Source organism: Pogonomyrmex barbatus, unplaced genomic scaffold, assembly GCF_055798465.1.
Source record: "Pogonomyrmex barbatus isolate J1 unplaced genomic scaffold, ASM5579846v1 scaffold5, whole genome shotgun sequence".
NCBI lineage: Eukaryota > Metazoa > Arthropoda > Insecta > Hymenoptera > Formicidae > Pogonomyrmex > Pogonomyrmex barbatus.
In genome coordinates, this window is record NW_028297149.1 from 9,838,804 (window position 1) to 9,852,588 (window position 13,785).

The 13,785-nt window shown below is 47.8% G+C and overlaps 1 protein-coding gene across 6 annotated transcripts in view; it reads right to left on the minus strand.

The window, feature by feature from the left end:
• ds (dachsous cadherin-related 1) overlaps window positions 1–13,785 on the minus strand; it is a 305,901-nt gene that overhangs the window by 208,289 nt on the left and 83,827 nt on the right. For 5 of the 6 annotated variants that reach the window (XM_089081628.1, XM_089081632.1, XM_089081627.1 and 2 more), the window contains exon 2: window positions 5,480–5,546. The exons of the other annotated variant lie outside the window; for it this stretch is intronic. The gene's annotated coding sequence lies outside the window, so the exon portion shown is untranslated. The remainder of the gene's footprint in view (window positions 1–5,479; window positions 5,547–13,785) is intronic. 6 annotated transcript variants of the gene reach the window in all.

Here is a 13,785-nt window from a genome sequence, read left to right on the forward strand (position 1 = left end):
GCGCTAAATTTCTTATGGATCATTGATCATATATCGTATTCTTCAAATTGCGCGAGCCACGTTGCACGAGTACGATAAAGCGTCGTTCACACACAGACCATTTTCGCGTAACTCAAATCCCAAATATGACACAAACTTATTAGATATTTTTTAACGTCCGGAATTGAAGCGCATGTATCGGACGGCTTTATTCTCGTGGTATCGCGATCGTACCGCGATCATTCCTCAGATTGGAACATCGTCGAACTAAATGGTGTGATTTTACCTTAAAAAATCATTCGTAACTCCGGCGCGGGACAGAGGAGTATATAATTGCTGCAGGATCGCCGGGCGGTCCGCGGCTATGTGACACTCGTTAGCGACTCGATATAGAACTTTCGCACGCAGGCACGCATGCACGCATGCACGCATCGCGCCGTGCATCCCTAAGGTAAGGTGTGCACGAATATGCGCACGATAGAAATAAAACGCACGCGACCATATATTTAATAGCTCTCGGTCGATTTGTTATCGTAGATACACGTGGTATTTATACGATACGACCGCTACGTCCGGTGCATTAATTTTGCTACTAAAGCAGCAATTTTGATTTTATTGGGATTAGATTAAGATCATTAAGCTCAGATTTGCTTCTATAGAGATTGACGCGAACTATAAGTACGATAAAAATTTCGTTTACCCAGGCAATGCAAATTTCTTTAATAATAATAGCCATCTAACTCTTACAAATATTCTAGTTCTAATCGAAAAACGTCAAGATTTTGCTTTTACTTTCTCAACAGACATTGTCACGGTTCAGCGAATACGATTGTGAGATGTATGCAACGCAATCGTTACAGGGCGAATTGATGCCACGGCACTCAATGATAGAGATTATCGGATAACTGTATCGGCTAACCGGTATTGCGGCTGCACATTATACAATCATATTTAATAATTTATTCATTTGTCAGACGGAATTTTTTTCTTCAATTTCAATCGTTCCAACAATCTTGTTCACAAGTTACTTATTTATTTGACAGTAAAATCAAACTTATAACTGACAGTATTTATTCGCGGTGTTACGTAGAAGGCGACCGTCGAAATATCCTCAAACTAATGGAACGGTATACTAACTATTTCTACCGGACGATGACAATATAGCTCGAGTAATATGATATCCAACTCCTAAAAACTTTCCGTTAGCCGAACAGGGAAAACCGACGAATGCCTCGCGTCATGGCGCGTTTATCGTTCTTTGCATTTTGAATATTTCGATGGCAAATTATCCATCTTAAAAAGGAGTCACGTTCAATTTTGCAACGTATAATAAGATGTCAACGGTATATATTATGAAATGTGAAAAAAGGAAAGAACGAGGGTGTGAGAAAGAAAGATGAAGTTACGCTAAGAAACGGCAAACGGTTAAAACGCGATAAAACCGACGGATACCGGCCCGCTATATCGGTTTTAATCGAGTCACTGAATTAATTAACGTTGCTTGCAGGAATCTCTACACGAATATTGAGTTATGAAATTGGTTCTCGATAAGATCTCCGCGCGCGTACGGCAAAGTCGCCGGGATGAAGTAAAACGGTCGTGGTGATCGCTAAAAAGCGTCGCCACGACGATTATAGAAAAATATGGCTCTAATGGTTGCCATAGACATTCAAAGTCTTAATTACAATATTCGTGATTCGCGTATATTAATGAGAGACGCGAGCTCTAAAAATATGACTGGCGGTCGAAGCTAGTGCTTGTATCCACGATCCGTTATACCCACGAGACATTACATTCACGTACGGGGATTATTGATAATCGTGTTACCCCCTCATTTTCACGTCGCATTTATCACGCATATATCATATCCATGTTTACGGAAGACGGTGATGCGAGCCAACTTCATCTCACGTATAGCAGAGCTCGCGGTGGGAGACTTCGCGATCGTGACCGCGAATATCTCGGGGTTAGCGACGATTTGTCGACGATTCGCCGACCCCGGGGGGGAGGGGGGGTATGCACCAGAACGCTAAAAATCTCCATGCGGAGAGATCCCGGGTATCCTACTACGTATATACCTGCCGCACCGACCGAAATCGGCATTAGAATGCGCGGGCGTCCTCGTATCCCGTTTCAAGATGAAGATAGGCTCTCTCTCGTCTCGGCTCGTTGCCGAGAAGAGAAAGAGGAGAAGAAGAAGAAGAAGTCTAGAACCTCTACCATCGTGCGGCGGCTCGTGGAAGAAGAAGAAGAAGAAGAAGAAGAAGCCCTCCTCGCGGCCCCTGACGTGTACATTTATCACCCTCTATTGTTGCCGGGCCAAACATCCGGCCTCACAGGCCGCGTACAGAAACCTAACCCACCCCCGCCTTTCCGGGCTCCCGAAGAATTGAGATTCGCGGGAGCAGCTCGGTGCCTTCTCTCACCCCAAGAGACGGGAGAGTCTGACCTGACAATCGCCGCGTGAGATTACTGACCTTACAAAGGATCTTCACCCCGCCCGTAGGCTATGGAAAAGGATAAAAGTGTCCACGATACTTTCCGTCATGTATCCGCATAATATATCAGATCACCGAGATTGCTCTCATTCGATATACGAGCATGTCGTTTAAAAACATCGACACTTGACAATTATGTAAATATCGCGTTTGTATGCAGCTCTCATGCAGCACTGGAAACACTCGATAACTGGCGCGATACTTATGTAACGTTTAACGTTCGCGAGATTATGAAAGCGTAAGATCCGAATCATCATTCTCAGTGAGTATCTGCGTTCCCTCATCGCGGACTCGCAACGCCTTGTTTGCACATTGCCTTTCCCATTAACCTAGTCATTACGTGTCCCGTGTATTGTCTCCCGTACCCCGTACTTTGCACGTACTCTATGATCGGTACCTTCTTCGTGGCAACGGTCGACCCGCATCTAATTTTCCATTATGCTCCTTATCGGTCGTCGTGCCGTTCCGGGCGTTCCGTTCCTCTCGACCACGTACGTCCGCGCGTACGTACAGAAAAAAAAAACAAAGAGAAAAAATATGTAAGATGTAATCCAGACGATTGATAATCGCAGCCGCGTCGTAGCAAATAATTATTATCGAAACACGAAACATCGAATTTTCCTATTACATCTCCCACTCTATTGTCCACGCTCACGATTCGTTGCTTCAGCTAAGCTGCGCGAGTCCAACGTAACTAGATTTTCTATTACACGGTTTTAAAGATAAATCTGCGCGCGGAACAAATGCGATTTGCCGTAACTCGCGAAAATAATAGTTCGAGTGCCGAATCGCTCGCTGGGGCCCGCGCGACGATCAATCGTCAGGTTATCCAGGAAGTCATTCCCGAACGACTCGCCCAGGGGTGCCTCGCGCCGAGATCGTTGCACGGACGTTATTCCAGATCCGCGAGAGTCCAGGCTCGGGTTCCCAGCGTGCGGCAGCGCGATTTCCTGCTTTTTTCGGATGGAACGCGAGGAATCGCCTTATAAGCGGAGGCGCGGAGATTCAAAAAAAAAAAAAAGAAAAAAAAGAAAATGGACGAACAGACGAGCATGAGGGCAAGCGAGCGAACGAACGAGCGAACGAACGAACGAGCGAACGAACGAACGAACGAACGAACGAATGAACGAGCAAACCAAGGCGGTGGCAAAAGTTGCTGCAGCGGAGGAAGAAAAGGAGGAAAAAAAGACGCGCGACAGTCGGCGGTGTTCGGTCGCTTCTCCGCACGACTCGTACTCTCCGCGGTTCTGTCGGTGTCTCTTGTTCCCTCCAGCCATTGGCCGGGCCCGAAACGAACGAATAAAAGAGAGATAGGATTGCCCCCTTTTTCTCCTTCTTTCTCTCTTTCTCACAGCGGCGAAACACGGTGGCCGAAAAAGAACGCCGGAAGAGAGACGAAGAAGCGTCGCATGAGAGACACCGCGCGGATGGAAAGAGGAACGTGGAAAGAAGAGAAAAGAGACAGAAACGAAGAACGGTGACCGAAGACCGACAGAGAAGGAAGAAATGGCGACGAGTCGTAACCGAGAAGAAACTTCTCTACCGAACTTTTCTCCGTTTCTTCTTCTTGTCGTCGCGGTTTCGACGAAACTGATAGAGGCCCCCTGACTGTCGCTTCGCGGAGAAACGTCGCCGAGATTCGAGATATCAGTTATCAATTAACAAGAGCACTCTCGGCAGGACCGAAATGCATTGCTCTTCGTCTCGTAAGGGCCATTTCGGCCGAGCGACAGGAGCAGACGGGTGCGCCGCGCCGCGTAATTTAGGGACCGATGTGGCTGTCCAGAAAGGAGCGAAGCAGCAGCCGCAATGGGTAGCAGGCGGCGAGATAGAAGAAGAATGAGAGAAGGGAGAGCAAGAGGAATGGCGGGAGGGTTCTAAGGAGGAAGACATCTGAAAGGGGCAGCGGGTCCTACCGGCCGCGAACGATCGGCGAAACAAATGCAAAGCGGGGACTCCGGGCCGAGGACCGATTCCGCGCGATCGAGGACCCTCTTAATGCTCGCGGTACCGCCTTGAAGTATCTACTTGCCGAAACAAGGGAAAGGAAGGGAAAAGAGTGACGAGGAAACGAGAAAGAGAGAGAGAGAGAGAGAGAGAGAGAGAGAGAGAGAGAGAGAGAGAGAGAGAGAGAGAGAGAGAGAGAGAGAGAGAGAGAGAGAGACGACAGACTGTTAAGGGCCCTGCGAAAGCAAACGGACAAACTCGAAACTGCTGCTTGCCGCTTTACTCCCGACGGCTCGATCGCACGGGGTGAGACAAAGACCGTTCACGAGACTGTACGTACCCATAATTCTTTCAAAAGGGCCCCGACACACCGTCCCGCGCAGACCGATCATTGCGTTCTTTACAAAGTGTCATCGGGCCGAGCGGTGCCTGAATAAAGGGCCCGCGGAGACATACGGTCCCGGGAACCCGAATGTAGCGCTTTATGTCACCGAACTGGACCCACTTATGCTGAGTTTGGGCAGCGCCCAAAGGAGTTCGGGGGGACAGAGGGGGGGCTCTGTACCAATCAGCGTGTGCCGCGCTTGTGCATACGTACGCATGTAAATGCATCCACGCGGAATTTATCGAGCCGCATCTCCGCGCTGTGGTATTTAGCAAACGTGATATTTCTTTAACTTTCAATGCTCGAGGATGGGGATTAGCATAAATACCATTATATCACCGATCGCACACAACGGCAAATCTTGGTTTCTGATCGTCGCTGTCTCGATCAATTATAATTTACGCCCGCGCGTATACAGGACTCGTGGTATTTCTCATCTTTTTGCCAGACCAACAACCTCAACGGCAACCGATTTCGAGAAGGTTATCGCGCGTTGATCGATGTTGGATTTATGCTTATGAGCGCATCGATATATCCACGCGATTGGCAATTAAGTCTTTTTATAGAGAGTGAGCCGTATTAAGGATGGTTAAATGGATTTTTCTGATTAGAACATATCAGAGATTTCATCTCTTTTTTCGGACGGATACGAGAGCAATTTGTTACTTACACAACTCCTAGAATGCACGCGCGCTCGTGCATGACTGGCTAATCGTAAGTGGCGGATTCGGTCTTACCTGAAAGCAAACAAAGTATTTCGGATTAGTCACATTTGCAATGTAAATCAGATAAGCGCGTTCTCCTCTACGCGATATTTCTGATACCGAGTGCATGTAACGCAGCCGTTTTGATCGTCAGAGAATATGTATTCGCCAGTCGTGCCCCCTGCGCTCGCAAGGCCGATGTAATCCGCATTTTTAACCGCATTCAACTTCCCCCGTGCAAAAAGATAATATAAACGTTAACGCGCGCTGCTTAACGCCGCGCACGTCGCGCATCGCTCATCATTTCTGATCTTGATTTCTCTTTATATAATACACATCTCACACGATTACCAAATAAGATGCGATTTATGAAAGGGAGCGTCGCAAAATAAAATGCCCAAGGGACGGCGTTTATACGTTTAAGACAGGTCAGGAAGGGGGAGGGGGGGGGGTCTTTCCTTACCGCAATTTCGGCGCATACCGGTTTTTTTGAAATTAATCGCATAAATTACAATTATTACGATCATCATTCTCTTTTGGTATCGTCGTGTTATGTAAATCGCCGGTGGCGTTAGACACAATAAAAGACTTGGCGTAATAAACGAACGACATAATGTCCATTATTGGAAAATTATTAATCGGTAGAGTGATCGGGCTTCAAAAATATGTCCGATAATTCTTCGTGTTTGTACGGAACGTTAGTTCTTGAATTCCAACATCGGGAGTCGAGGGAACGACGGACAGGGAGAAGAGAGGCATTCGCATCTCTCGGGTTAGACCCGTTCTGCACCCGAAGCATAAGCGAAACCCCCCCCCCCCCTTTCTCGTCGATGCATTATGCCGATACGCGCGTGTGCGGAAGAGGCGGCGGGCAGATGCTCCTCGCGCTACCTGTGTTTGTGACGGTGATATTTACGGTCCGATAGAATCGGCACTCTCTCGCGAGATGTGGACGAAAACGAGCGATAGCCCGGGAGAGAGGGAGAGAGAGGGGGAGAGAGCAAGAGAGAGAAAGAGAGAGACGGAAGGTGGTACGAAGGGACGCGCGTAGAGCCGGTGGACGAGCTCTCACGCAAGTGTGAGTGCACGTCGACACGCATCCGCATGTCTGTGTGTGTGTGTGTGTGCCCTGCGCTTTTTTTGCGGCTTCAATTTGAATTGAAAAAGGCTGTGGATACGAGGACAATAGGTTGCACCACCGCCGCCGTCGTCGTCGTCGCCGCCGCCGTCGCCGGATCCTCTCGGTTACTCCTCTCTCTCCTCTCCTACCTTCCTTCAAAACCAGCTACTCATTCTTCTACTCTTTCTCGCCATCTCGCTTTCTCTCTCTCTCTCTCTCTCTCTCTCTCTCTCTCTCTCTCTCTCTCTCTCTCTCTCTCTCTCTCTCTCTCTCTTCCTCCTTCCTCCTTCGGCTCGATGACGACGAGAATGAAGATCCAGACGAAGATGCAACTCGCACGGTCCTCGTCACGCTTTGCCTCTCGTAGACTAACACAGACTCTCCCTTTCGCCCTCAGGCATTCTCCCTCTTCTTCGTTTCAGACCCTTAGATCCAACGCTACGTCCTCTTTAAATATACTTAAGCTAAGTATTATCATGTCACCGACAAAACAATCGCTATCCCTATTTCGTGTCCCATCTTCTTCTAATTCTCGTTTCTGGAATTTTCTCCTTATCCTTGCCGGTTTCTCTCTTTGTTCCGGCTCGTTTATTCGTGTGCCTTTCCTTCCTTCCCTTAGTCGTGTAGCCTCTCGGCTCTATCTCACCAAAGACAACAAGGACAATCGCGGACTTTCCTCCTGGCTCTCTCGAATGTGGAATCAGATATTACGTATGCACAACCTAAACCACGCTTGTCGTCCTCTCCCATTCTTCTTCTTTCTCCTCGTCGTTTTCTCCTCTCTCCGTGTTCCTTCCCTCCGCGATGCGATCTTTCTTCTTTCGGAAATTCGCGGTCGTTCCTCTTGACAGTCACGTTCAAAGAACGTAATCTATAGCAACTCGGGATTCTACGTGGAGAATTATGAAATCATCTCGTGCCAGTTTCTTTTGAATTACGATAAAAAGTAATGAAATTTATATGCACTTTGAGAGGAACGCCATCGTCATCGGTTTTTGCATATTCAAAAGCTGGCTAGGATGCGACGTCGAAGCAAGAAATTTTATTTCCTAGAGCTCGGTCGACAATCTCCGTAAATCTTTCCACGTTTTTATCTCCAGATTCTCGCATCTCCCCTATGCCGCCTGTGCCCATCTCTCCTCCGGGCCCATTCTTAATTTCCGTCTCGTCAACCGGCCGTGCCGATTACAGCGAACCGTGAATCACGCGACGGCCAATCGGCGTCGGAATCGTTAAATCCGAACGTCCGCCGAACCGGGACAGATCGCTCGTCGCGTTTGGCCCTCGATCTCAATTCGACCTCGCCGTGATCGCCGTGGCACTGACCTGGTAATCGATGCGAATATCGGTAATGCATCGAGAGCAAGTGCCGCTTTAAGGAATGACACCGAGCCGACCGACCAACTGAACCGCGTGTCGGCGAGCCCTCTCGACGAACGTTCGCCCCGTTACTGCCGGTGCCGGTCAATTTTATTGCTAATAGAAGTTCGATGGAGTCCAGAACACCAATGTAATTTCCTCCTCGTAACGATCCTCGTCTTCCGCTCTCGCGCGCATCTCCTTTCGTCTCCCTTTAACTCTCCCTCGCGACTCGGTCGGACCTCGCAGAGCGCCTTCTCGAATGTCTCTACTTTGGTTTCATCAAGGATGCATCCTTAACCCACGTGATCCCACAGGAGATCCCTCGAGCCTCTCCGCAGTCGCGTCCTACCTTTCAACGAAATCCAGCTCGCGTGCAAAGTCGATGCACGTTTAAGTGTGTTGCAAAAGGGGAGTGGAGAAAGAGAGCGAGGAGGAGGTAGGCGGGGAGCGAATTACCGATCGCGCCACGACGCTAAAGGAAGGAATCGGTGGAAGGAGACGGGCAAAAACGAATTTATGACTATCCGGTCGTTTTATCGGCGAGGGCCCGGGGCCCTCAGACCCCGGTTCACGGATCAGCGTTCACGGATCGTAGCCCGTTCGCGAGATATTCAGGAAACTGTCAATAAGGAAGGCTCATACCTCGGAAACACAATAACGGAAATTAACGGTAAATATATAAATTTAAATGCTGAAATACAGAGAAATATTATCAATGTCTAATCTGAAACAATATGCTTCTCGCACAGTACGCTGTATTTATTAAAGTACTCGATTTATTAAAGTACTTTCAGAAAAAATGTGAAATATCTTGAAATTTATAAGAGACGCGCGAGACATTAGGAGTGCAAGCATGCGCGCCGGGAATGGTCAGAATGGTCAGAGGTCAGAATATTACTGCGCGACTTTAATACTTTATCTCTTCATCGAAAATTTTCAGAATTCATTTTTGATAACTGCAGCACCGCGGGTGACTTCACCGGGACGATGCGCGCCTCAAAAGCGGACACTTGGAATTCCGTGGCGGGTCGCGCGGCGGTTTTAGAATTCGCCGATGAGCGAATGCGTCAAGATGGAAGAAACACCGACGATACGGGAGTACCGTGGAAGTTGCGCGGTATGACGAATGCCAACGAGAGTAAAATCACGTCTGGCGGTAACGATCAAGCTAGCGCGCTTCCGGTTGCGTCGGAACCGACGAGGGAAGAGAAGCGAAGGTGGGACAATGTCGGTGCCGCGTTCCTCGTCCTTTTCCCCTCGTTCTCATCGCGTTCCTCGCTCACTCTCTGTATTCTACACCGGTCGTAAAAGGGGCACCGCGACCAGTACGTGCCATGCGCGTACGGTACCTTCGCGGATCGCATACGAATCGCTTCATTTCTTCCCCCGTCCCTTGCGCCGCTGCGCCGTGGCTACATTTCTAATTCGGAGCCCGTGGCTCAGGCCCCTCTCGTAAAAGCGAAGGGGCAGAGACGCATCACGAAATACCACTCGTCATAGGATGCAGTTATGATACGCTTATCTAAACGGCCGACTGTGTCACGAATCGCGTTCGCCTCGTATTCGCCGTTCGCCAACATTCCTAACTTGCGAATTCAGCAAAACGACGTTTCTCGCAGCTTTGTCACCGATTACATCAACTATAAGCTCGAGACGTCTTGCCGATGTCTTAGAGATCTTACTGTCTATGAGATTTATAAACGTTTGTAAAGGTTAACAACGGCAAACGATAAAGAATTGGTTAAAATACTCCGTAAAATTATTTAAACTGTTTTACATATATTATTCATGACACTGAAAATAATTTAACTTCATACGCTTGATAGAGCAGAACGAAAGACGTGTCATAATTCAGTCGGTCGGAGATAATTAAAAATTAAAGGTAACGTTTACAATTTTTGGGGAAAATTAATATCCATGATTTCTGGTGTCAAATTAAGACATGTTCTGTAATATATAAATTACTAAATGTTATCCAAATGGAGATCGTTAATTATACTCGAAACTCCGCAGGTTCCTATTAACGTCCAGATAAGCTAAGAACTCGATTGGTAATGGTCATAGCGACAATGTAATTTATAGTTTCATTCATACCGCTCAACGCATTACAGAAATTATCTGTGAACAGTTTGTGTAATTAATATGCTGCTTCGTTGCCGTGACTGCGACAGACATCCTTTCACTTTCAAAAAAGTCTTATTAATTAAATAAATACCAAGTTCTAGTTCTTACTAAATCTTATTATTTCTAATTTTATATAACGATGTTTCTCTTTAAAAATTTAGAAAATTCAGAGGATTCATTTCAGAAGATTAAAAAGAATGTGTATAAATTATCTGAAATATTAATGTTTTGCCCAAACAGAAATCATTAATTTAACGAAATCGAAAAAACTGTTGTGTAATCCGCATAAGGATGAAATTTAATATAATCCATAAATTTTCGTAATTCTCTCGCACGGCAGAAATAATTTCTCCAACGGATCGCGTCGACGATGGCAGATAAGGTATGAGTGAAAAAATGATCCTAGCGATTGATATTAATAGCAACATGGTACATGCGATAAACGGACGTTTATCGGACATGGACGTTTCGACTGGGAGGTTTCGCGAGGAACCACCTTACAAACGGACAAACGGACGAGCGAACGATGACGGACGACAACGGATGACGACGACGATGGTGGTAGTGCCGGTTACACACGCGAACAAGAATTGCGTGCTTCGTGTCTGAAAAACAGAAGCGACTCGGCGAGACTGACGGCGAGGCCGTGGTATAGGGCCGAAAGGGGGGCAGACGAAAGAAAAAGGGAACAAGAAGGGACGAGACTTAGCTGGCGGAAGAAGATGGAAAGAGGATAAAAGAGAAAGAGAGAGTGGAGAGGCCGGTAGATCGAAGAAAGGATGCCCCGAGCACCACCTAATCAACATCTGTCTAGTGCCTCGACCTTCTCCTCAACCTACTCAACCCTCCGATAACTCCACGTGTTGCGTGCTCGAGACGTGCAGCGAAACACGTGATGTTGCTCGCGCATTCGTAAACTCGATTGACCGCGTCGATAATACTCGCCGACTTACGGGGGTACGTGAAACGTAACTGCACGGTGCAACAGACAGCGCTGTATCAGACAAATAAAAAAAAAAGGGATTTTTTTTTAAACAACTACAATTTTATATATAAATTAAATAGTAAACTTTTCGTTATAATAAAGATACACCGAGCATTAAGATAATATATCGAACGTTACGTATCATAGAATGTCCTTGATATCTCTCAACGAGATAGACGCACACCGACTTGATTCCGATTTCGCATGGATCAAATGCCACAGCGGGAGTTCTAAGGGTGTTCTATTATGCAAAACGGTCAACACCTTCCTGATGGACGTGCGACGGAATCGGGAGTCACAATCTCCCGTTCCTGCGAGCCCCTAGTGCCACGCGGTGTGTCGTCGCTCTCCGAGTGTAGCAAATTGAATATACGAAATCCTCGGCGAACCTGCGGACGCGTTGGCCCGGCAAAACGCCGTGGATGCGTGCTTAAGGACAGAGCATGAACGGTTGCAACCCGACACCCGATAAATTCGATATCAACGGCCCGCCCGCGCCTCGACCCGCATTTAGGTCGGGCCCTGGCCGTGGCCTCGGTTCGCCGGCTCGCCTCTTTGCGTACTTTGCATCGTCTTTGACCCTTTTCTCCTATCCTCTTTCTCTCTCTCTTTCACCTAATACACCTCTTCCTTCAACCGGTGCCACATCCCGTCTTCTTCCTCGCTACGTTAACCCTTGATCTTCCGTCCTCTCTTTCTTGCTCGCTCTCCGATTTTCGCTCCATCTCTCATTTACAACGGGCCCGAAATGAAAGAGAGAGAGAGAGAGAAAAAGAGAGAGAAAGAGAAGGCAAGATCGAGGAGAAGATCAATCGAGAGAGGGAAGACACGGTGCGCGGGCCAACGCTCTTGCCGTCTTTATCTCACGTTGCAAACCGGCGGGCGAAGGCGCGCGGGCTCGCTTTTTTACTGCCCGAGTCGGCCGTGAGGAGTGTGTTTGGTTGAAATTTCAGTCGAGGCCCTCCGCCTTTTCGGCGATGAAAGGTGGAGTCGAGGGAAAAAGAGAACAGGTCAACCGGTGACAATAACGACGAGAGTGTGCGCCTCGGTGGCAGAGAGACGAATTGAGAGGGAGGACCGGATGCCTTGCGTCTTTCCGCCTACATGTGGATCCGAGGCCTTTCTCTAAAACGTCTCTAAGACTCGCGAGACGCGAATTCCTTTTTAACGCGCATATTTCGGCACGTATCTTACAAGTTGACAACCATGGCAGACACCTCAATCAAACGAATAGTACATCTGCAAATAAAAGGCCATCTTTTCTCACATTTTTTTTATTCGCAAAGTAAAATTTGTTAAAATATTTACGCAATGCATTTAATCGGACAAATAAAAGCGAACGTCATTATATTATATATATATTATTTTGAGAAATGTTTTTACCGCGTAATTAATGCATATGCATATATCCTCTTTGTTGTCGCTGATGTTCACGTAAAAATGTTACGTACAACATAATATATGTCGGAAGAGGACAATGGTCAATGTGTGATGATTATGTACCGTACCACAAAAGCATACACGAAACTTTATCACACGAGATACGCAACGTACTGATAGCAAGACATTCCGAATATCGCGATACTAATTACGTTTCCTTAAAATTTAATGCCGAGCCATTCATTCGCCGCAACGTCTTTCGTATTCAATAAATCTTCCTCCCCTACGCGCGCTTCAAGCGGAACGTATTTCGTATCGAGCGAAACGCTCCTCGTAAGTCACTCGAGTACCGACCGATCCTTTAAAGCGCACTTCGGACCCTGTAAAATACCACGTTCTCTCTCGCGGGAGGAAGGATTCGATCCTCAACGACGAGGGGCGTGCATTCCACGACGCGTCCGCGAATGTCGACAAATTCCGCCTCGGGGAATCATGCCGGATTGCATGTACGTCGATTCTGCGAGAGGAACATCGGCTTCGATTAATCGTAGGAAGTAATAAATTCTGAATACATTATGACGCATAACGTTTAGCCAAACTATCATTTCTTTTGAATTTTCGTTTAAAAAAATTAGACGAAAGAAGATAACTATGATGTCAACCACGATTTTCGACCACGATTTTGTTGCTTCGTACCGTCACACGCGAAACGCGAAACGTTCTCTAAAACACACGTTAAACGTGGAATTCTGACGCTCAGCGTTACCCACGCCACGTACTAGAGATACCAACAACGATATCCTCGAGAGATCTCAAACAAGATGCAGCAAGAAGGGGAGGGGGGGGAGAGGGGAGGAGAGGACTGGCATTCTACGGCACGTCCGCGAATTTCGACGAGTTCCAACGTTCGCCGGAGAATCGCCGGAAAAGGGGGAGAGGAACGCCAGAATTTAAGGGACGCGCACGGTTCGTTTCACGTAGCCCGACTCGTCGATCGCTGAGACGGTCGACAGACCGGGCGGGTGGGGTAGAGGGGCGCGAGGGGGGGCCGGCATAAATGGAGGTGCATAAATAACGATGGCCGTACGGCATTGTATATCACGCGGCTCTCTCGGGGTACGGCGTTCGCGTCCACGTCCGCGTCCACGTCCGCGCGGCTCCTATCGGCAAACAATGTTTTATTCCCCCGTGGCATTTAGCCGGGCGAACGGCGGGTATCAAGATCGTCCGTCCCCGGTAAATAATCAGATACGGGGCGCCCAAAAATCCCTCTTCCTCGCGCAAAAGGCACCGATGGCGCG